The sequence below is a fragment of the Leopardus geoffroyi genome, chromosome A1 (assembly GCF_018350155.1).
Source record: "Leopardus geoffroyi isolate Oge1 chromosome A1, O.geoffroyi_Oge1_pat1.0, whole genome shotgun sequence".
Taxonomy (NCBI): Eukaryota; Metazoa; Chordata; class Mammalia; order Carnivora; family Felidae; genus Leopardus; species Leopardus geoffroyi.
The window spans coordinates 70,897,190-70,919,762 of record NC_059326.1 but is presented as its reverse complement, the minus strand read 5'-3'; the positions used below and the strand labels follow the sequence as shown (position 1 = coordinate 70,919,762).

Sequence of the window (22,573 nt, the reverse complement as noted above, 5' to 3'; positions counted from 1 at the left end):
AGGGTGCTTGAGTGCTAGAAACGGAATATTCAGTCCTGTGTGAACACGTATTGGTTACTGACTGCCCCCAAGTCCACCCACCTCTTAAGGAATTCCTTCATCCTACCCACAACTTATGGTCTTCCAAAATTATCATCAAGATGCACAGTTCTCCCAGAGCCAAAGGGTAGACCAATTTAGACCAAACACATCATCCCCACAGTTAACATCTTTTTTTTTCTTTTTTAAACGTTTATTTGAGAGAGAAAGAGCGCAAGTGTTTGTGTGCACAAGCAGGGGAGGAGGAGAGAGAAAGGGAGAGAGAGAATCCTAAGCAGGCTCTGTACTGTCAGCGCAGAGCCCGACAAGGGGTTCAATCTCACGAACCATGAGATCATGACCTGAGCCAAATCAAGAGTCAGATGCTTAACTGACTGAGCCACCCAGGTGCCCCCGACCCCAACAGTTAACATCTTGAACAGAGTTAAAGATTGAACATGCTGGCGGTACATCCATTTGGCTGTCTGAGCTGGGACAACACGAAGGAGTGGTGCTAATAGCAAGATGCCTGGGGCTGCCTTCCCACCAATTTTGTGAATGTGCCCACATCCTTCCAATAAATCCCTTTTTGCCTAAAAAAGCCAGATTTGGTATCTCTTAAGAATTTTTGTTGCCCTACATCCAGATGGCCAACTGACACATGAAAAAATGCTCAACATCACTCATCATCAGGGAAATACAAATCAAAACCACCATGAGATACCACCTTACACCTGTCAGAATGGCTAACATTAACAACTCAGGCAACAACAGATGTTGGTGAGGATGTGGGAAAAAAAAGATCTCTTTTGCGCTGCTGGTGGGAATGCAAGCTGGTGCAGCCACTCTGGAAAACAGCATGGAGGTTCCTCAAAAAATTAAAAACAGAACTACCCTACGACACAGCAATTGCACTACTAAGCATTTATCCACAGGATACAGGTGTGCTGTTTCGAAAGGACACATGCACCCCCATGTTTATAGCAGCACTATCAACAAGAGCCAAAGTACGGAAAGAGCCCAAATATCCATCAATGGATGAATGGATAAAGAGGATGTGGGGTGTGTGTGTGTGTGTGTATACACACACACACACAATGGAGTACTACTCAGCCATCAAAAAGAATGAAATCTTGCCATTTGCAACTATGTGGATGGAACTGGAGGGTATTATGCTAAGTGAAATTAATCAGAGAAATTAATCAGAAAGTGAAATTAATCAGAGAAAAAATCATATGACTTCACTCATATGAGGACTTTAAGAGACAAAACAGATGAACATAAGGGAAGGATAACAAAAATAATATAAAAACAGGGACGGGGACAAAACAGAAGAGATTCATAAATATGGAGAACAAACTGAGGGTTAAATGAGGGGTTGTGGGAGGCGGGATGGGCTAAATGGGTAAGGGGCACTAAGGAATCTACTCCTGAAATCATTGTTGCACTATATGCTAACTAATTTGGATGCAAATTTTAAAAAATAAAAAATTAAATTAAAAAAAAAAAGAATTTTTGTTGCCTTTGGGGCACATGGGTGGTTCGGTCAATTGAGCATCCAACTCTTGATTTTGGCTCAGGTCATGACCCCAGGGTCGGGGAATCAAGCCCCCGGTCGGGCTCCTTGCTAAGCATGGAGCCTCAAGATTCTCTCTCTCAGGATGCCTGGCTGGCTCAGTCGGTTAAGTGTCTGACTCTTGATTTCAGCTCAGGTCATGACCTCCTGGTTTGTGAGTTCGAGCCCCACATTGGGCTCCACACTAACAGCGCAGAGCCTGCTTGGGATTCTCTCACTCCTTCACTCTCTACCTCTCCCATGTGTGTACTTTTTCTCCCTCTCTCTAAAAATAAATTTAAAAATTTAAAAAGATTCTTTCTCTCCCTCTGCCCCTCTCCTGTGCCTACTCTGTCTCTTAAAAAAAAAAAAAATTCTTTCTTTGTTGCCTTCATTTGTTTGGCTCAGTCCATAAAGCATGTGACTCTTGATCTCGGGATGATGAGTTCAAGCCCCAAACTGGGTGTACAGCTTATTTAAAAAAAAAAAAAAATGTTGTTGCCTTAAAAGAGCCTGATTCAGTATTTGTTGCTTAACCAAGAATCTTAACTGATAGAAAGCCATAACCTAGAATTCCATTAAATTAAAAAACATTTATTCTTGGGGAGGCTGGGTGGCTCAGTCAGTTAAGCAACTGGCTCTTGATTTCAGCTCAGGTCATGATCTTATGGTTTGTGAGATCAAGCCCCATGTCAGACTCTGCACTGACTGCAAGGAGCCTGCTTGGGATTCTCTCTCTCCCTCTCTTTCTCTATCCCTCCCCTGCCCACACTCTCTCTCTCAAAATAAGTAAGTAAACATTAAAAAAATATATTTATTCTTCTTGTCACATACTCAGCACCAAGATAGGTGCTGGCTTTCAAACAGGTACAAGGACTAGCCTTATCCTCAGGAGATTTAATGTAATATGGGAGACAAAATAGGGTACAAAGTACAGTAAGCATGAAAAAAACTATAGAGATGCAGAGGAAGGGTGCATGATAGCAGGGTGAATGCGGGTGATTGATAAGATACCATAAGAGGAAGGTGATATTTGATCAGGATTTCACCAAGTAGAATATGGGAAGAAGGGCACTATAAGGAGTAGGAACAGAATGAGCAATGGCAAGGAGATGGGCAAGAGCTGGGATTGGGGGAGCAGAGGGCTCATTAAAAGCAAGAATTTTAAGGGTGCCTGAGTGGCTCAGTCGGTTAAGTATCCAACTCTTGATTTCAGTTCAGGCCCTGATCTCACAGTTAATGAGTTTGAGCCTGGCATCAGGCTCCACACTCCAGTGTGGAACCTGCTTGGGATGCTCGCGCTCTCTCTCTCTGCCCCTCCCCTCCTCTCTCTTTCAAAATAAATAAACTTTTTTAAAAAAGCAACAATTTTAATGTGACTCAGGTACATGGTATGGGAAGACGATTCTGGAAAGGTAATTTGGAGTCAGGGAATAAAGGAAATTGTATCACTGTATGGCCATGGAGGGTCTTCATTCTTTAGTGTTGGGAACTACTGAAACTTTTTAAAGAGTGGAGCAATGCGACTTGTGTTCAGAGACCTCCTTCTGGAAGACAGGAGGGAGGAGAGACCAGGCAGGAGGAGAGAGTGATGAGCTGGGATAGCAGTGAGGAAGGGATGGCCAGGAGCCATGGTAGAGAGACACAGAATCTGAGAAGTTGGATGGAATCAAGAATAACTCCAAAAATTTCAGCCATGAAATACGGAAATGTGGCCTCAGAGGCATTGTCTTGAGTGGTGCAATGACCAGAACAACACGCCAAACACAGAGGCTTCCCTGCTTGCCTTACTCCTCAGTAAACACATTTACCTTTGGCCAAATCAAGACTCAACCTCCTCTCAGACTGAGAATTAGCAATACAGTTTCTGATTCCTGAGCAGTGAGGGGGAAAGAGGGTAAAACCTGAGGTTTCCAACATTGTTCTTTATTAATTCCCCTCTAGAAAAAATGTTTTTCTTCTGAAGAATCATAGACCATTTAAGTTCTTCATCAATGTTTCAAATTTTCCCCACCCTTTATCCCCTTTTAACAGCAAATGAGTAAGATTTGCCAAAGCAACGATGACATTGCAAAGGTAAGTGCACTGCAGTCTACTGAACTGCTACATTTGTTTAGCTTCTCTACCTTCATGACATAAGTTTTAAGGGTCTTTGTAGTCTTCACAGAACTGCACCTGGACTATATATGAAAAGTGGGTGCCAATTACAGTATTTTAGTTAAAACTGGTTCCTACGCATCATCGTCTTATGCTAGCAGAGAGCTGGCACCAGCAACAAAGGGTTGCTATTAATAGTACAACACAGAACACAAGCAGAAAACTTGAGTGAAATTATGTTTTTTAAAACCCAGTGTTTAGTGCCCAGAAAAGGGCCAGACTGTGCGGCATCTGTGCTGAGGGGATATGGGACTAATAAATCATTGCCATTTTTACTACACACAGGCAGAATATCATAGTACATCCAAAGCCAAACATTTGCTGTCCGAAAAAAATGATTTACATTCCAGGGCTTTTTTTCCTCACTCAATTTGAGAGTTTATGCATTTATGCATCCAAAATTATTTTTATCAATTTAACTGTCCTATAATCATGAACAGTTTTTGATTTGGGAAGGGTTAAATTTATGAATGAAATATTAACATAAACATACATACACAACCTTATGTTCAAACATAAAACATTCATTTCAAAGTCTGATTTGCAGATGGAAAGCCATGTAACATGTAAAATCAGGCTAAAAAATGGGATTTTGGTACATGTAAAAAAACTACTAGCAAAGCTAGATGCTAACTTTCTATTATCAGTCCAAGCAAGCAGTAAGAAAAGCATACATATTTTTTTGCTGAATTAATTTCGTCAGATTATCAAAACAATACAAAAGACCTTAAACACTGATGAAGGTACGATATTTTTCTTCAATGAGCAACAATCTTAGGATGATTTCTTAAGCTTCAGGCACATTTGGCCATCCTATCTGCTCTGGAATACATTAGTGTAATAAAAAGGGGCTTCTAAATAGTAATGCAGGCGGTTCCAATAATCACATTATCATCGTAATGTATTGACAGCGAGAAAAGTCACAGAAAACAAGGACTGACAGGAAAACTGTTTCAGAATTCAAAGAACAACAGGCCATTTATTTTGGCATTCCATAATCATTTTACCTATACACTCTTTTAGAAAACTGGTAAAATTTAGGAAGCAGAGCCCTACAAGGGCTAATACATATTGGGAGCCTTCTGAACAGTCAGTGGCATTTAGATTTTTGTCCTAGGACTTGAAAAGTTAAAGGCATGGTCCTGCCAATTGTGAGATGCCCTCTCCAACACAGACCACCCACAACTACGGATTTTCCATCTGGTGAACAAAACAGACAGCTCCCTAATTATTTTTAAAAAGGATTTTTCTCCCGAACATACTTTATTTGTCTGTGACCTGGAACTTAATGGAAAACCTGGTATATGCCAACTTCATTTCTTATAATGAAACATCCTATTTTATTGTTTTAACTGGGGTTTTTCAAAGGCTCTGAGATAGAAATTATTACCCCCAGAGCTAACGCTCCAAACCACCAAGACAATTCCAATGAACAACTGTTTTCTCTGAACAGAGAGTATCTTGTTTAAATATTAACCACTGAAGTTTTCTCTCACAACCAACATGATGAAAATAGGAGGGAAATTATTTTCAATCATTTTTAACTGGGCACCCATACTGCTAGTGTCAAAATCTATGGCTTTTCCAACAAGATGGCCACCTCTGCCAAAAGCATGCTCAGAAATGCCAACTGTAATTAAAATCTGGCACCTGTCTTGGGCACCAAATTTGCTTCTAACATCTCCATGTTGAAATGTGTCTCAGCTTTGAGAGGACGTAAGACGCTTTTTGCCCTCTGCCCTTTGGAAAAACACTCGAGTGGAAAAATTGACGGCTGTTATCCTGAAAATTACATTTTTTACATCTTAACTATACTACATCTTCTCTGCTTTCTTTCCCTGAATCTGTTTGTTTAATTAGTCCCAAGAGAATCAGCATACATTCCCTTCACACGTTTTGTTTTTATAAACCTCAGGAAAAACAGGCAGTGAAATAAGTTCTTCCTACCATGAAGTTGTGCTGGTAGGGAAGGGGTAGCAGAACAATGTGGATAGATTTCGTAAGGGGTTAGATATTATGGAATCAGGAGGCTATAGATGGGGGTGGGATGCTTCCCTAAGAAGGCTTTTCAGAGACTAGAGCAATAAATCTTGATTTGATGCACACTGTCTTCTCTGACTACTGTCTACAGCTTGTGCCCCACCTATTGCTTTGTTGAGCTCTCAAAAATCTTATTAAAGTTTTTGTTCTTCAAAGAATCTGTAGCATTTCCCAAAAACAAACTCCCTTCTCTCTTACAAGCCTTTAACATGCTCGACACCTAGCCCCACTTAAGGTGAGGACAGAGCAGTCCTTGGGCCCAGCTACTACTTTGGAAGGATAAATCTGTTGTACAGCTTGTCTCCAACAAGCCCAATGAACAAAAGGCCAAAGTGTGAGACCAACCAAGAGCAGGCTCACTGTTGGGGAAGCTCCTGGGCAGGGTCCCTGTCCACATTGCCCACTGCCTTATCCCAGGACCTAAGGAGTGCCTTGCACAGAAAAGGTACTCAATCAATGCCTAGTGAATGAACACCAGGCAGATCTGGTATGAGTGTGCCTTTGTAAAGAGCACCTTATATTAACATAGGGCCACACTGGCTTCAATGGTAAAAGGAACCTGATGATTATCAACTGTTCCACGTGCAAGAAGATGCTTTTCTTCGGAGACTCATTAAGGGGTGCGGACACACAGATGTTCTGACCTTTGGGCTTGTCAGCCTCCCTCTTCAGAAGTGCTGTCAGTGACACCACTTACCCCAGGCCACCCAGAGCTCCTAAAACACATCACTCTTCATCAGAAATGAAAAAGGGGTAAAGGAGTGTGACAGAATGCTTAAGGTACAAATAGATTTTACTATTATATAATACAGAAAAGTGTATAAAAGTAGTTCCCAATTAATGACAGAGTTCTGCTTTAAAAAAAAAATCACCAAGAACTTGCTTCTTTGGAGCTGAAAATGAATTTTTCCCAATGGAAAAGATGTTACAAATGACGGTTAGGGCCCCAAGAGAGCCTACAAAAACCCATTTAACTCCACAATCTCCCAAACACTATATAACAGCATGTTCATGGGAAAAGAAGCTGAGTTTAAACTGGGGAACTCCACAGCTACAGGAAAAAAAGATAACCAGGAAACTGCTAGTAGCTTATGGGTGCCCCATACCCCCTGAAGGAAAGCCATCTCCCTGGATCAGAAATTCCTCCAATGCAGCATTTTCAAAAAAAAAAAAAAATTTTTTTTTACTGCAACTCATAGGAAGAAACATATTTTATACTGAGAGCCCAGAAACACCCCCCCTCACAAATTGAAAGAAACAAAAGTTTTATAAAATGAAATTCAACATGTGATGTACTCTGACTAGAATAACTTCTCTTACAATTCACTTTTTAAATGCTTCTCATGACCTAATAAATTAGTTTCCAGCTCATTTATTGGGATCCCCAGTGTAAAGCACCATTGCCCTGGATAATTCAAACTGAGGAGCAAAGGGTAGTGAGCAGTAGCTGGTCATGTGTTTCTTCAACTTGTATACTAAATGCCTCAATTGTGATGTAATTATGAGTAAAAAGATTAAAGTGAGACAATTTCCTGCAAATGTGTCAGAGATGCATGCATCCATGTGCAGGCTCCAACCTGTTTTATCAGTAGGTTCTCTTCCTTCTCTACTTGGTCAAAGATATAGGTTTGGGCAGAAAACATGAGAGGATCTAGATAATTACAGACACTATATAACAGAGACTACAAATCATACTGACAACAAGCCTGATCATCTGTAAAGCTTAAAAAAAAAAGTGTTCCTGGATATTCAGAACACATCGATATAATTTAATCAATGTTTGGGCTTTCACTACTGGAGCAGCATGCAAACGGTAGCTAGTAGTCAGAAGGTCATTGCTATCCACTAGGCACAGCCTCAGGAAGCAGAAGCACAGTACCCCAAGCCTGGTAGCCCCTTCATACAGACCTTCTGCTTTTTCTCTCCAGACAAAAGTCAAAGACTCTGGATGAATGGATGATTCTGGGGACTCCAGAGACAAGTAAGTGCCTGACAGGAACCTCATGAGCCCAGGGTGAAGTCCTCGTGAAGATCATGCCCAATAAGCACTTGAGTTCAGTAGATTAGAAAGGGGCCAATGTTCTCATTTTCATGCTGTTGGCAGATTCAAGCAATCCACCTACAACCATTGGCCAAGCCCTCCCGTGCCTGCTTTGGCTAACAGTGACTGAATATTCCCATCCTCACAGGAGGTACGCATTGGCCAAAGATGCAGTACTGAAGGGTCAGAGTGCCCACAGGATGAGGCCCTTACCCTCCCCAGTGAGAGTGGGCCTCTAAACCAAACCTACCTAAAGTCAGAGGTCAGAAATGAGGATCTTTCCCAACAATCTCTAAGAATCTTGCACTATGTCTGAGAACTTGGGACCCTTCTACAAGTTCCTCCTGGGGGAGTCATCTCTGATATGTGTCCTAAGGATTTTCACTAACATAGGTATGCATTTTTTGCATACTGTCACATTGTATTTAACAATTCCATTCAGGGTCACCTGGCTGGCTCAGTCAGTAGAGTATTTTACTCTTGATCTTGGGGTCATAAGTTTGAGCCCCCCACGTTGGACATCTATTTTTTTAACTTATCCCTTTTCTAAGTTTATTTATTTGAGAGAGACAGCATGAATGGGGATGGGGCAGAGGGAGAGAAAGAGAGAGAATCCCAAGCAGGCTTCGTGCTGCCAGCTGCGGAGCCCAACTCTGGGCTCAAACTCATGAACCGCAAGATCATGATCTGAGCTGAAACAAAGAGCTACTGCTAAACCAACTGAGCTACGCAAGTGCGCCTAAAAATAAAATCTTAAAAATAAATAAATAAAATTAAAATTCCATTCAAAAAATTGGGGAACATTATTTTCAAATGTAATTTAAAAAATATTTTAACATTTATTTTTGAGAGAGAGAGAGTATGAGCAGGGGAGGGGCAGAGAGAGAGGGAGACAGAGAATCTGAAGCATGCTCCAGGCTCCAAGCTGTCAGCACAGAGCCCGACGCCAGGCTCAAACCGAGGAACCATGAGATCATGACCTGGGTTGAAGTCAGATACTTAACTGACTGAGCCACCTAGGCACTCCTCAGATTTAATTTTAAAAGGTTTAATTTGAATTGACACTTCAAGAAAAGGACGTACACCACTCTCAGAAACAACAAACGCTACTGAATTCATCTTGGACTTTTTATTTCTGTATTTTCATCCCTTCTTTTATTGTAGGACTATTCTTAATAAAGTGATTTTTTATTGGCATAATAAATAATGGAAAGATGTATATAGTGCCAATGCAATATAAATAGCTTTGGTTCATCTGGATTCCTACCTTATCCACTTAAAATTCATTTTAACCTAGTTTATAAATGATTAATTACTCAGGGGTGCCTGGGTGGCTCAGTCAGTTAAGTGTGTGACTTCTGATATTGGCTCAGGTTGTGATCTCAAGATCATGGGATCAAGCCCTGTGTTGGGCTCTCCACTGAGCGTGGAGCCTGCTTGGGATTCTCTCTCTCTCTCTCTCTCTCTCTCTCTCTCTCTCAAAATAAATAAACAAATATTTAAATGATTACTCATTTTTTTTAAGTTTTTGAGAGAGAGAGGGGCAGGGAATGACGGTTCACACACACATGAGCAGGGCAGGGGCAGAGAAAGAAGGAGAGAGAATCTCAAGTAGGCTCCATGCTGTCATCACGGAGCCAGATGTGGGGCTCAATTCCACAAACCATGAGATCATGACCTGAGCTGAAATCAAGCATCAATCCTTAACCCACTGAGCCACCCAGGCACCCCTACTCATATATTTTTTAAGATTTTATTTTTAAGTAATTTCTATGCCCTACATGGGGCTCAAACTTACAACCCTAATATCAAGACTTGTACGCTCCACTGACTGAGCCAGCCAGGTGCCACTCATATTTTAAAATCAGCAAAAAGCATACTATATATCAACTGAGGTTGTATAAACTGCAAACAATGTAGGATTATATGCTTGCATTGGTGACTGGAAAAAAGACTTCCCACAGGATTGAAGGCAAGGGTTTTCAGAAAAAACTCCACAGATAAAAATTACATATTTTTCACATTTGTCATTTGTCAATATGGTTCATAAAACCAAACAATGAAAGTTCTACGTTAGAAAAGCAATAATCATGAAACAAAGTTAACGTTATGCACTGATTTTTTTGGCAAGTCCTCCCATAAAGGAAATGTATTTTTAGGAGATGTATCAGTGAGTAGTTTAGATTTACACCTCCTCCCATATATTCATATTCATACATGTGTGTATTTATGTACAGATGTCTATAACTGGGTGCACACATACATATTTCCAGAACAGAAAAATCCTACAGTCCTTAAGGTAAAATAGCAGGGGGTACTGCCCATTAAGTTATTGGTTCCAGGCCTTCACTTTCTTTCTTTTTTTTTTTTTTTTTATAATTTTTTTTTTTCAACTTTTATTTATTTTTGGGACAGAGAGAGACAGAGCATGAACGGGGGAGGGGCAGAGAGAGAGGGAGACACAGAATGGGAAACAGGCTCCAGGCTCTGAGCCATCAGCCCAGAGCCCGACGCGGGGCTCGAACTCACGGACCGCGAGATCGTGACCTGGCTGAAGTCGGACGCTTAACCGACTGCACCACCCAGGCGCCCCATAGACCTTCACTTTCTAATTGACAATTCAGGGCTACTTTTCATCACTTGTCAACTTCAAACCCACATTCAACCTTTCCTTTTAGATGATGCTACATCTATAATACAGCAGTACTGAAGTATGCTCTGCAGGAATATTTCTTCAGAAGCACAGCTTAAGAGAAGGTAGAAAGGCAGAAAACCTGCTAAATGCTTTTCACATCTATCAATTACTTGAAAGAACACTGTGGAAAAAAACCCTAAATTTTTACACTTAAATATTTTCCACTAGCCTTAGCAATAATTCCAAATACTTAAAACAAGTACATATGGATTTAAATAAAATGCAAAAAGGTATCTGATACAACAAAAAAATATCTTCAGCCTAACATGGTGAAGTTGGTGAAACATTAAAGATGACATTTTATGTTAATTAACATACAAAAACTATAGGGACATTTAGTTGGCTCCAAACTAAATGATTTTTAAAAACCATAATGAGATCAGCAAACATAGTAAATAGTTAAGTATGCAACTGTCCAGTCTATTAAGTTGCCTCACAAAGAGGCACCTGGGTGGCTCAGTCAGTGGAGCGTCCAACTCTTCACATTGGCTCAGGGCATAATCCCAGGGTCATGGGATTGAGCCCCACATTGGGCTCCATGCTGAGTGTGAAGCCTACTTAAGATTCTCTCTCATTTGACAATAAATTTCATATATTGGAAAAAAAAAAAAAAAGATTCTCTCTCTCAGGGCACCTGGGTGGCTCAGTCAGTTAAGTGTCCCGCTCTTGATCTCGGCTCAGGTCATGAACTCACCGTTCATGGGATTGAGCCCCACATCGCGCTCTGCACTGACAGTGTGGAGCCTGCTTGGGATTCTCTGTCTCCCTTGCTCTCTGCCCCTCCCCCACTTGTGCTTGTTCTCTCTCAAACTACAAAAAAAATTCTCTCTCCCTCTCTGCCTCCTCCCCTGCTCATGCTCTCTCTCTAAAAAATAAATAAACTGCCTCATATGAAAAATACACAAAATTGTTTTGATAGGTACTTTGAGCATCAGTTCTCATGATTAAAAAACACCTAAAATAAAAGAATCAAACTTAATTTTATTTTAAAAGTTTATTTTGAGAGAGAGTGTGCATGCACATTAGCCAGGTAGGGCAGAGAGAGAGGGAAAGAAAGAATCCCAAGCAGGTTCCACACTCAGCATAGAGCCTGATACAGGGCTCAATCCCACTAACTATGAGATCATGACCTGAGCTGAGATCAAGAGTTTAGGGTGCCTGAGTGGCTCAGTCAGTTAAGCATCTGGCTCTTGATCTCTGCTCAGGTCATGATATCACAGTTGGTGAGATCAAACCCTGCATCAGGCTCATGCCGGCAGGGTGCAGCCTGCTTAGGATTCTCTCTCTGCCCCTCCCCAGCTTGTGCTGTGTCCCTCAAAATAAATAAACAACAACAAAAAAAAAGCATCACATGCTCTATCAAGTGAGCCAGTCAGGTGCCCCAAAACTTAATTTTATAAGTATAAAAAGTTAGATTAAAATCAGATCATTCTGTTTAATTAAACTCTACACTACATAGAGAATATACATTTTCAGCTACACGTAGAGCAATCACATGCCTGGCATTTTCCCAGATAATTTCAATCTCAAATATTTTGTCCAATTACCCATTTCCACAAATGTACTCAAATCATGTGCTCAGTGCATACACCAAACTGTGGCTCTAAAAATATAGTCACCTTGTATAGGCAAAAAGGATGGGTTTATACTTTATTTTAATTTTTGTTTTTGGCTTTCATGTGTTACATATAAATGCATTTAAATAACTACTAAAGGGGCACCTGGGTGGCTCAGTCAGTTGAGCATCTGACTTCAGCTTGAGTTTGAGCCCCACGTCAGGCTCTGTGCTGACAGCTCAGAGCCTGGAGCCTGCTTCGGATTCTGTGTCTCCCGCTCTCTCTGCCCCTCCTCTGCTCATGTTCTGTCTCTCCCTGTCTCAAAAATAAATAAAAACATTAAAAAAAAATTTAAATAACTACTAAAGCATTGCTTCACTCCTTTAAGAATGACTACAAATGCTTATATTCTAGAATTGGATTTAGCCAAGTAGTTACTGTTATGGTTGCCCATATTTATGAAACAATGTATGATTAAAGGTTAGTAGCTTTAATTTCTGCATTTCAGAAGCTTGCATTCCAAAAAGTAATAGAATTCACAAATAACAAAAAATATGTGAGGGCACTAAATAACGTGTTGTCTATATAGAGTGACCACAAACCCTGGTTTGCCTGGACAGTCTTGGCTGACTTCTAATGTCCCAGTGTCAATATTAAAATTATTTTTTTAAGTTCTATTTATTTTGGGAGAGAAAGAAAGAGAGAGAGAGAGTGTGTGTGTGTGTGTGAGTGAGCAGAAAAGGGACAGAAAGAGAGGGAGAAAGAATACCAAGCAGTCTCTGCACTATCAGTGAAGAACCCAACATGGGGCTCAATCCCACAAACTGTGAGATCATGACCTGAGCCAAAATCAAACGTGGGATGCTTAACCAACTGAACCACCCAGGTGCCCCCCCCCCTGCCACCGTGTCAATATTAACAGCATCCCTTTCACTCTCAAAAATGCCATATTTTGATGATAAATTCTAAGGCCACACTGTTGATCAATGGGAAGACTGGTATATTGCTGGTTTAGAAACAGCATGTATCTCTATCATCTTCAAGATCTTCAAGTGGGTGATTTTTCAAAATTCAATTGGTTGTGACCTAAAATTCAGCCTTGGGTGAAAGAGTGTACAAAAGATACTAGGCCAGCACATCCTTGTCAAAAGAATCCCAGCTTTGGAACAGAACCTGTTTCATATTGGGGCAGGTACCCACCCCTCTGTTCCTTGGTTCCCTGATCTAGCAATGGATAAGGTTAACTGATGTAATGTTAACCAGCACATGACTTCACACTTCACAGGCACTAAGAGGGTGCCTATGAGTCATACCACCCTATTCAAATTCTGGCACTACCACTTAGTAGCTAAGTAACCTTGGACAGAACCAGCCAGGGGGCCCTAACATCAGCAGCTCTGAGTAAGAATTAAGCCAGATTGTATGTTGAGATGGCAATGTGGAGGAGAGAACTTCAGAGCAAGAAGTGTTTCCCTAGAGTCATCTCCTGAGTGACAGGGGAAGCCTGGGGATGGAGAAGATTCAGCAAAGGGATAAAAGCGTCAAAGACCAAAGAACACTACCTGACAGCTCCATGACAGCCTTTGTCAAATGACAGCATCTTGCTGACCCAGAATCCTGATTCTCAGTCCACATTTTCTTCATTTCTGTCAAATTCCTTATAAGGCAGAAGACAGATTATTATCCTCCCACCCCAGACTATGTACCTATATTTTTTCCCAGCTAGTGACTTTATAATTTTATTTTGCAAAAATAAAAGTGACACAAGCACATTAAAAAACATTCAAAACTATAGTCGCCCCTTCCATACTCCAAGCCTTTAATCTTTCCCCAAAGGTGACCGCCATTAAAGGCTATATATTCTTCCTAAAAATAGTATCTTCATACTTTTATTTACACAAAGATCATACTATATGCACACTGCTTGGTTCAGGTAATAATATATCAAGAGGCTTGAGTTGAACAGTTGAGAAGATAGCTTCTAGAATCAGAATGCTGAATTTGAATCCTACATCTGCCACATTGTGTGGCACTGGGCAAGTTACTCTGTGCCTCAGTTATCACATCTGTAAAATGAGGTTAATAATAATACCCATTTTATATGATTACTGTGAGGGTTAAATAACATATCTAAGACACTCGGAACACTAATTGCTATATAAATATTTATTATTGTTAGTTATTACGACATGCTCATATGAACACACAGAGATCTACCTGGTTCTTTTCTTCATCATTTCTGGTGATTTACATTCCTTCTTATATATCCAAATTATCTGGGGTTATTTCTCTTCAGCCTAAAGAACTTCCTTAGCATTTTTTAAATTTATTTTTTTATTTAAAAAAATTTAAGTTTATTTGAGAGAAAGAGTGAGTGGGGGAGGGACAGAAAGAGAGGGAGAGAGAGAGTCCCAAGCAGGCTCTGCACTGTCAGCATGGAGCCCAGTGTAGGGCTTGAACTCACAGTGAGATCATGACCTGAGTCAGATCAAGAGTCAGACACTTAAACGACTTGAGCCACCCAGGTGCCCCTCCTTTACCATTTCTTGTAGCGTGGATTTCCTTGTAACAAATTCTCTCAGTTTTTGCTTATCTGTAAACATCTTTATTTTAGCTTCATTTCTGAAGGATAGTTTTGCTGAACATAGAATTCTGAGATGACATTTTTTTCCTTTTAGCACTTGAAAGGTATCAATGCATTTACCTTCTACTCTCCATTGTTCCTGATGAGAAGTCTGCTGCCATTCATATCTCTGTTCCCTTGTAAGTAATGTTATCTTTTTTCCATCTGGATGCTTTCAAGACTTTATTTTTGGATTTCAGCAGTATGGCTTTCGTGTGTGTGTGTGTGTGTGTGTGTGTGTGTGTGTGTGTGTGTGTGTGTGAGAGAGAAAGAGAGAGAGAGAGAGAGAGAGAGAAATTTATCTTGCTGAGGGTTTGCTGAGTGATCTGCAGGTTAGTGTATTTCATCAAATTTGGGAACTTTCTGAAAAAAAGTTGAGGAACTTTCTATCCTTTACTCTGTCAAATATTTTTAGGGCCTCTTTTTTCTTTCCTTCTAGAACTCTCATTACCTACATTAGACTGCTTGATATTGTCCCACAGGTCTCTGAGGCTCTATTCATTTCTCTTCAATCTTTTTCCTGTCTTCATCAAATTAGTAATTACTATTGATCTATTTTGAGTTCATTGACTCTTGTGCTGTCTACAATCCACTACTAAGCTGATCCAGTATATTTTTAAACTTAGTGAATGTACTTTTAAGTTCCCTTTTCATAAAATTAATTTTAACCATGTTAAAAGCATACTGGCATTTTATACTTTTACAATGTTGTAAAAGCATCACCATTATCTAGTTCAAGAACATTTTCATCACCCCAAAAGGAAACTCCATACACATTAATCAGTCATTCCCCACTCCCTCCTCTCCTCCAGCCAATGCCAATCACTGATCTTTCAGCTCTTTTTAATAGTGTGTCTAATTTTTTCTTTTAATTTTGAGAGGAGAGAGAGTACGAGTGCGGGAGGGGCAGAGAGGGAGACACAGAATCTGAAGCAGGTCCCAGGCTGCATAGAGCCCAACGTGGGGCTTGAACCCATGAATTGTGTGATCATGACCTGAGCCGAAATCAGATACTTAATCAACTAAGCCAACCAGGAGTCCCTAGCGTGTCTGTTTCTAAGGAGATGTTCTCTATCTGCTCATTGTGTATATATTTACCATTAAGTCCTTCAACATACTTATGATGGATGCTTTAAAGCCCTTGTCTGTTAAATGCAATGTATGTATAGATCATCTTGAGTTTGGCCTCAATTAACTGCTTTTTCCCCCTTGTTTCTTCATCTCTACAGTTATTTTTTTTCTCAATTTTATTGATATGACTGACATATAACATTGAATTCATTTTGGGTATTCATCATAATGCTTTGATATAGTGATTTTTTTATAGGACTTTGGATATTATGATTAATTGTTATTAAGATTCTAGATTCTGTATATTTCTCTGAAGAGTGATTTTTGTTCTAGCAGACAGTTAATTTGGCTGAACACAAACACCACACTCTGTCTCCTCTGTGGTGAACAGCAGCTAAGATCTCTACTCAGGTCTTTCAGCTTCCAGCTGCTGCTTTTCCATCAGTTCCACTGGAAGCTCTCTCTCTACACACACACACACACACACACACACACACACACACACACACACACACACACAGCTTAGTGGCTAGCCAAGTATTTATGCCATTTTATATGTAAATTTTGGAGTTTATTCCCTCTGAGCTCCTTCCCTCTGGGATTTCCCTCCTAACTTTCTGGCTGCTCTGCCAGTCTCTACCTCTCCTTCTAACACCTCAGTACAGTACGGCTGTGCTTTTTGCCACAGACACAAGGTAGATTTGAAGTGCCTTCTGATAAAAAGCCACCAAAAAACTATCCATTGTAGTTTGTGTCTCAAGGGTAGATCTGTTTCAGTTTTTGCCTGACTTTGCTTGCTTTCCACTGCCTTAAAATAGTGGTTTTTAAAAATATTTTTTTTTACAGAGTACAGAATGTAATCTACAGAAGGTTTAGTGCAATCAAGCTACTTCACCATTCATGGAAACTACGTTATTATTTTTAACACCTACATCATTACTAGGGTATGACTATACCATAATTTACTTAACAAACCTCCAATTTACAGATGTTTTATATTATCATCGCTTTGGGTAACAATAAAAGAATACTCTTTTCCCAGACTAGATGACTAAAATGTAGTGATTCAGTAAAGAGGCTTCAGAAACAGGGGGTTGGCTTCTGCTCCATCCCTTAGTAGGTGTATGAATTTGGATAAGTCAATAACTTCCCTGAATCTCACTTGCCTCATATGTAAAATGGGCCAAAGAATTTCCTCATAATACACAAATGCGCAAGCACAGGGCTTGGCACATGGGGCTCAAAAGAATGTAATCCTCCCCGAGAATAAGAACAAGATACAGGAGAGGGCAGATCTGGGATTGAGAGGAATAGTACAGGGCAACTGGGGATCAGAAAGCTGAGATGGAGGAGAAGGTTGCAAGGGAAAGGTGAAAGAGGGGAAAAAAAAAAAAAAAGAGAGAGAGAGAAAGAGGCCAAAAATAGTATGTCTTTGTACAAGGTAAGATTCCATCAAATGCTTTTCTTGTTCAGAACTACTTTAGTCAACACTTGTAAAATGGGCAAAGTCCCTGCCCGTAAGTCTTGTAGTTTTAGCACTTCTCTGAACCTTCTAGAGCCCTATCAGTCTGGTGCCAGAGTTACAACTAAAAATTTGGGGGGTGTGTGGTGGGGGACACTATACTAGCCAGCAGCCTTCCCAAAGCCTCCCTCAACCTCAGGAAGATCTCCTCATAAAAACATTAACACCTGCACTACAAGGAGCTCCAGAGTAAAGAAAGGCAAAGAAGCATAAAAGAACAGGATGGCTCAGAAAGAGGCATTTCATAATTTATCAGGGTAATATCCCCTATGTTGCCTCTCAGAAAAGCATTGCTAATGTAGTCCACATGACCATTAAACAAGGAATGCCCTGAGCTGCTTCTGCAGGAGAGGACGGGAATGGGCAGCAGTATCCAAGCACACTTCTGCTGGATGAGAACAATCTACTTCTAACCAGGTCCCAACACTTGCAGGGGTACAGAACACAGTGGCAGCAAGCAAGGCTGCCTTAGCAGAAAATCCATATCCGACCCAACTCTGAGCACCTCTCAGAGCCTGTGGGAATAAGCAGAGCCTTTCTGACCACACCACTAGGGAAATTCTACCTGGTGACTCTGAACATGTATGTTAGCAGAGATTACCTTCAAATGCTTAAACACCATCTCTGAGCCGACAGACATGTACTGAAACAGTGAAGATCCTCAAGAGAGAATTAGCATAACATCTCCTTGTGAAAAAAAAGAAGTCTTAAAAAGGAACCAGGCTAAAAACAGGAATCCTGAGCAACAGGAACCTAGGGTCTAGAGGGAGCAGTGGTTTCTCTAAGATAATACTGATCTCTCGGCATAGGGCCACCTCTCTCCTGCCCAATGCCATTTGTGTCCTGTGGAAAGAACTGAACTTTGATATGAAGGACAGAAATATTACTGAATGGCTACAAATTCCTCTGGATCTCCCACAGGAATCGAAAAGGCTGTTTTCTACTGGCCAAATAAAGAGACAAGCAACAGGGCTGCAGATGAACGTGGGTCTCCCACTGCCACAGGATCCTGGCTGGAGCACGAGGACCACCGCTAAGCAGCAGGGACAGCTCTGATCAGACAGGGGCCAACCAGGGACATTTCAGGTAACTTATTGAACTCCTGGAAGAGGGCAAGCCGTGGGGACTTGGAGCACTGAGATTTGAACAGTCACGTTTGTACTGGTCTGGAGGCAAACCCTGGAGCACCCTGACATACACATCATTATGCCCAGGTAGATTCTATAGACTGTTCTCGATCTGCAAATTGCATTCTTGAATTCTCTCCTAATTTTCTGGTTTTCTTCATGGTTCAGTTAAAGAATCATTTCTTGGGATCATCAGCAGAGATCCTGAAGCTGGGCTAGCCCACAGTGAGGGCCATTTGTCATTTCCATAGGTGGCCAAGAACCTGAATTCTGCCCTCATGTTGGGGAACCCTCCACCTTATGAGCCAAGAGAAGCTGGAAATGCTTCCCTATTTCCCCAGCCCTGAGGGCTCTCACACACACTTGCCCCAGCCTAGGAACTCAGGGTCAGCCACACAAAAAAGCAGGAACCATGCACGAGTAGCTGTTTCAAAGTAAAACCTCCAGGGGTGCCTAGGTGGCTTAGTCAGTTGAGCATCTGGCTCTTGATGTAGGTTCAGGTCATGATCTTGAGGTTCATGGGATTGAGTCCTGCATCAGGCTCTGTGATGACAGTGCAGAGTCCACTTGGAATTTTCTGCCTTTCTGAGCTCTCTCTCTCTCAAAATAAGTAAATAAAAACTTAAAAAAAAAAAAGTAAAACCTCCATATTAGTTGTGATACTTGACTTCTCATCGTGGCCAATGTAAAAAAAAAAAACAAAAACTTACACGAATATTCAGTTTTACTTGTTCCACTTGCAGCATGGCTCCCTTCCCCTCTACCCTTATGCATGAAGGAACAAAAAGAAAATAACATATCCCCAATAACAACTGGGAAATAACTAGCCATTGTCTCTACCTTTTATAGTCAGATATTTCATGGGATTTGCCTGCAACACTTAAAGGCACATTTGTGATTCTGATAGCCTAAGACTAAACTATATTACAAACTGATTACTGTCCAGAGCCTAAAGCTACGGTTTACAAGCCTGTTCTGCCTTCCTTCAAGCTCTCCATGCTTATAAATGACACCTTCCAGTGTCTTAAAGTATGAGAGGCAGCTAGCTCCAAATTCTCAGGCTGCTAATGGTTTCACATAAAATGAGCTCCTGCAATTTTATTACCACCCTGGTGCGAATTCACAGGTGAGGGGCCACCAGGGAAAGGATGTGGATATGTCTCTCACTCCTGGCCTCCTGACTTCTCCAAGTGCAAGAACTTTTCCACTCAATATTTCAAATGATTGCTCCAACTCCCAAGGCTGCTGATTAAGCCAAATAGGCTCTACTACATTACTGAGAGAAAGAGAAGTCATCAAGTCGCCTCTCCGGAGAAAGAGGGGATGTGAATTCACATCCTAACTTTATACCTCTAAAGCTGATTAAGCAAGCCACTGATCCTTTACATTTTGACTTAAATAGATATTTAGTGGGTATTACTCAATTAGAATGTTGAGAAGTAACTACTGGAAAATATCCATTTCAATTCCAATCAGATAAGCCAGACATAAGTTTTGTAAACATGATATATGTATCTCACAATCCAAAGATTACTGGTACATGGAAAAGTGATCATGTTAGCATACCAGATTCTATAAAGTGCACAATTCAGTACCTCCACATTTCTGTGAAGTTTTAACAACATACAACATGCCAAACACAGCACCAATGAGCTGCTTTTGAAAGAACTCTAGAAGCCTTTAAAACAGGGCTCATTATCAGAAAATACATAAAATTCACATGTTCCACTATATCTTTGTATGACTATTTTCTTATCTTTGAAGGTGATTTATGCCAGACTAAATAGATAAATGGACAGACAGTAGGACTAAGAGTATTTCTTAGTAGGACATTATTTCTCCTGGGGGAGGTGTCAGATAACCTAAAGCCATACACACTAAACATAATTTCTCAATTTTCAAAAGCAGCTGACAAATAATGACTGCTTAATGAGGGAATTTTATTTTCTTGTTATCTTTTAAAAATAGAAAAGGCAAATCAGGGATGCATGGGTGGCTCAGTTGATTAAGCATCCGACTCTTGATATCAGCTCAAGTCACGACCTCCTGGTTCGTGAGATCGAGTCTCACGTCGGGCTCTGAGATGACAGAACGAAGACTGCTTGGGATTCTCTCTCTCCCTCTCTCTTCCCTTCCCCTGCTCACTCTCTCTCTCTCCCAAAATAAATAAATAAACACTAAAAAATTGTTTTAAGTAAATAAAAATTAAAAAGAAAAGGCAAATTAACTTTGTTTTTATTTTTGAGAGAGAGAGAAGCAGAGCATGAGCAGGGGAGGGGCCGAGAGAGAGAGGGGGACACAGAATCCAAGCAGGCTCCAGGCTGCAAGCACAAAGCCTGACGTGGGGCTAGAACTCACGAACCACGAGATCATGACCTGAGCCGAAGTCACTCAACTGACTGAGCCACCCAGGCACTCCGCAAATTAACTTTTCAATGTAAAACATGTGAAAAACAGTTCAATATGGCAGACTCTATTTTTAAAGCTTTTTTAAAATTTCAAATTCAACTAAAACAACTTCACAAAAATGGCTTACATAAAAAAGTCTTCAAAGAATAACAAAACTCAACTTAAAAGTCACACATATAAAGTTTTCCTTTTTCAGACCAAAGGATCATCTAAAATCATTTGTCAGAAGCTTAGAAGTGGAAAAACTAAACTAGCTGCCCAAAACTGTTTACTCTGTAGCACATAACATTCATTAAATGACCTGCAGAGAAAATGCAAGCTTAATTTATTCTGCATGCTTTTGGTTTTACTTCCTGTCAAAATAATACCCATCCCCTTGGGGCGCCTGGGTGGCGCAGTCGGTTAAGCGTCCGACTTCAGCCAGGTCACGATCTCGCGGTCCGTGAGTTCGAGCCCCGCGTCAGGCTCTGGGCTGATGGCTCAGAGCCTGGAGCCTGTTTCCGATTCTGTGTCTCCCTCTCTCTCTGCCCCTCCCCCGTTCATGCTCTGTCTCTCTCTGTCCCAAAAATAAATAAACGTTGAAAAAAAAAATTAAAAAAAAAAAATAATAATACCCATCCCCCTACTCAACTTTTTTTTTCATGCATTTTATCTTAAAAATAAAGGCAAAGGAAGGAACACAGGAGGGGGAAAAAAGATGAGAGTGGCAAGAAACAAACAAATCAGGATTTCTCGGTCAGAAATGTAAGATTAACCCATGCGTTGAGAAGGGGCAGCTGGCCCTACAAGGAAGCAACTGCACTACTATTTATCCAAGGGCTACAGGTGTGCTGTTTCAAAGGGGCACATGCATCCCAATGTTTATAACAGCGCTATCAACAATAGCCAAAGTATGGAAAGAGCCCAAATGTCCATCGACGGATAAATGGGTAAAGAAGATGTGGGGTGTGTGTGTACACATACATAAAATGGAGTACTTCTTGGCAATCAAAAAGAATGAAATCTTGGGGCGCCTGGGTGGCGCAGTCGGTTAAGCGTCCGACTTCAGCCAGGTCACGATCTCGCGGTCCGTGAGTTCGAGCCCCGCGTCGGGCTCTGGGCTGATGGCTCAGAGCCTGGAGCCTGTTTCCGATTCTGTGTCTCCCTCTCTCTCTGCCCCTCCCCCGTTCATGCTCTGTCTCTCTCTGTCCCAAAAATAAATAAACGTTGAAAAAAAAAAAAATTTAAAAAAAAAAAAGAATGAAATCTTGCCATTTGCAACCATGTGGACAGAACTAGAGGGTATTATGTGAAGCGAAGTTAGAGAAAGACAAATATCATGTGACTTTACCCCTATGAGGAATTTAAGATACAAAACAGATGAACATAAGGGAAGGGAAGCAAAAATAATATAAAAACAAGGAGAGGGACAAAACATAAGAGACTCTTAAATACAGAGAACTAAGGGTTGCTGGAGGGGTTGTGGGTGGGGATGGGCTAAGTGGGTAAGAGGCATTAGGGAGGACACGTGTTGCGATGATCACTGGGTGTTATACACAGGGGATGAATCACTGGAAGCTACTATATGCTAACTAACTTGGATGTAAATCAAAAAAATAAATTAAAAAAAAAAAGAAGGGGCAACCAGTTGGCTCAGACAGCAGAGTGTGCACCTCTTGGTCTCAGGGTTGTGAGTTCAAGCCCCATGTTGGGTGTAGAGATTACTTAAAATCTTTTTTAAAAATCTATGAAGAAAAAGAATAAACCTATGATAAAGTAC

At 40.8% G+C, this 22,573-nt stretch overlaps 1 protein-coding gene and 1 long non-coding RNA gene across 9 annotated transcripts in view; both read right to left on the bottom strand.

The window, feature by feature from the left end:
* Positions 1-22,573, bottom strand: part of CLYBL (citramalyl-CoA lyase) — a 260,795-nt gene that overhangs the window by 217,010 nt on the left and 21,212 nt on the right. The gene's annotated exons all lie outside the window — the stretch shown is intronic.
* LOC123580444 lies at positions 874-21,709 on the bottom strand. The gene is made up of 3 exons (XR_006703305.1): positions 21,620-21,709; positions 3,749-3,753; positions 874-935 (listed from the first exon to the last, which is right to left on the bottom strand). It is a non-coding gene; the product is annotated as an uncharacterized LOC123580444 (long non-coding RNA).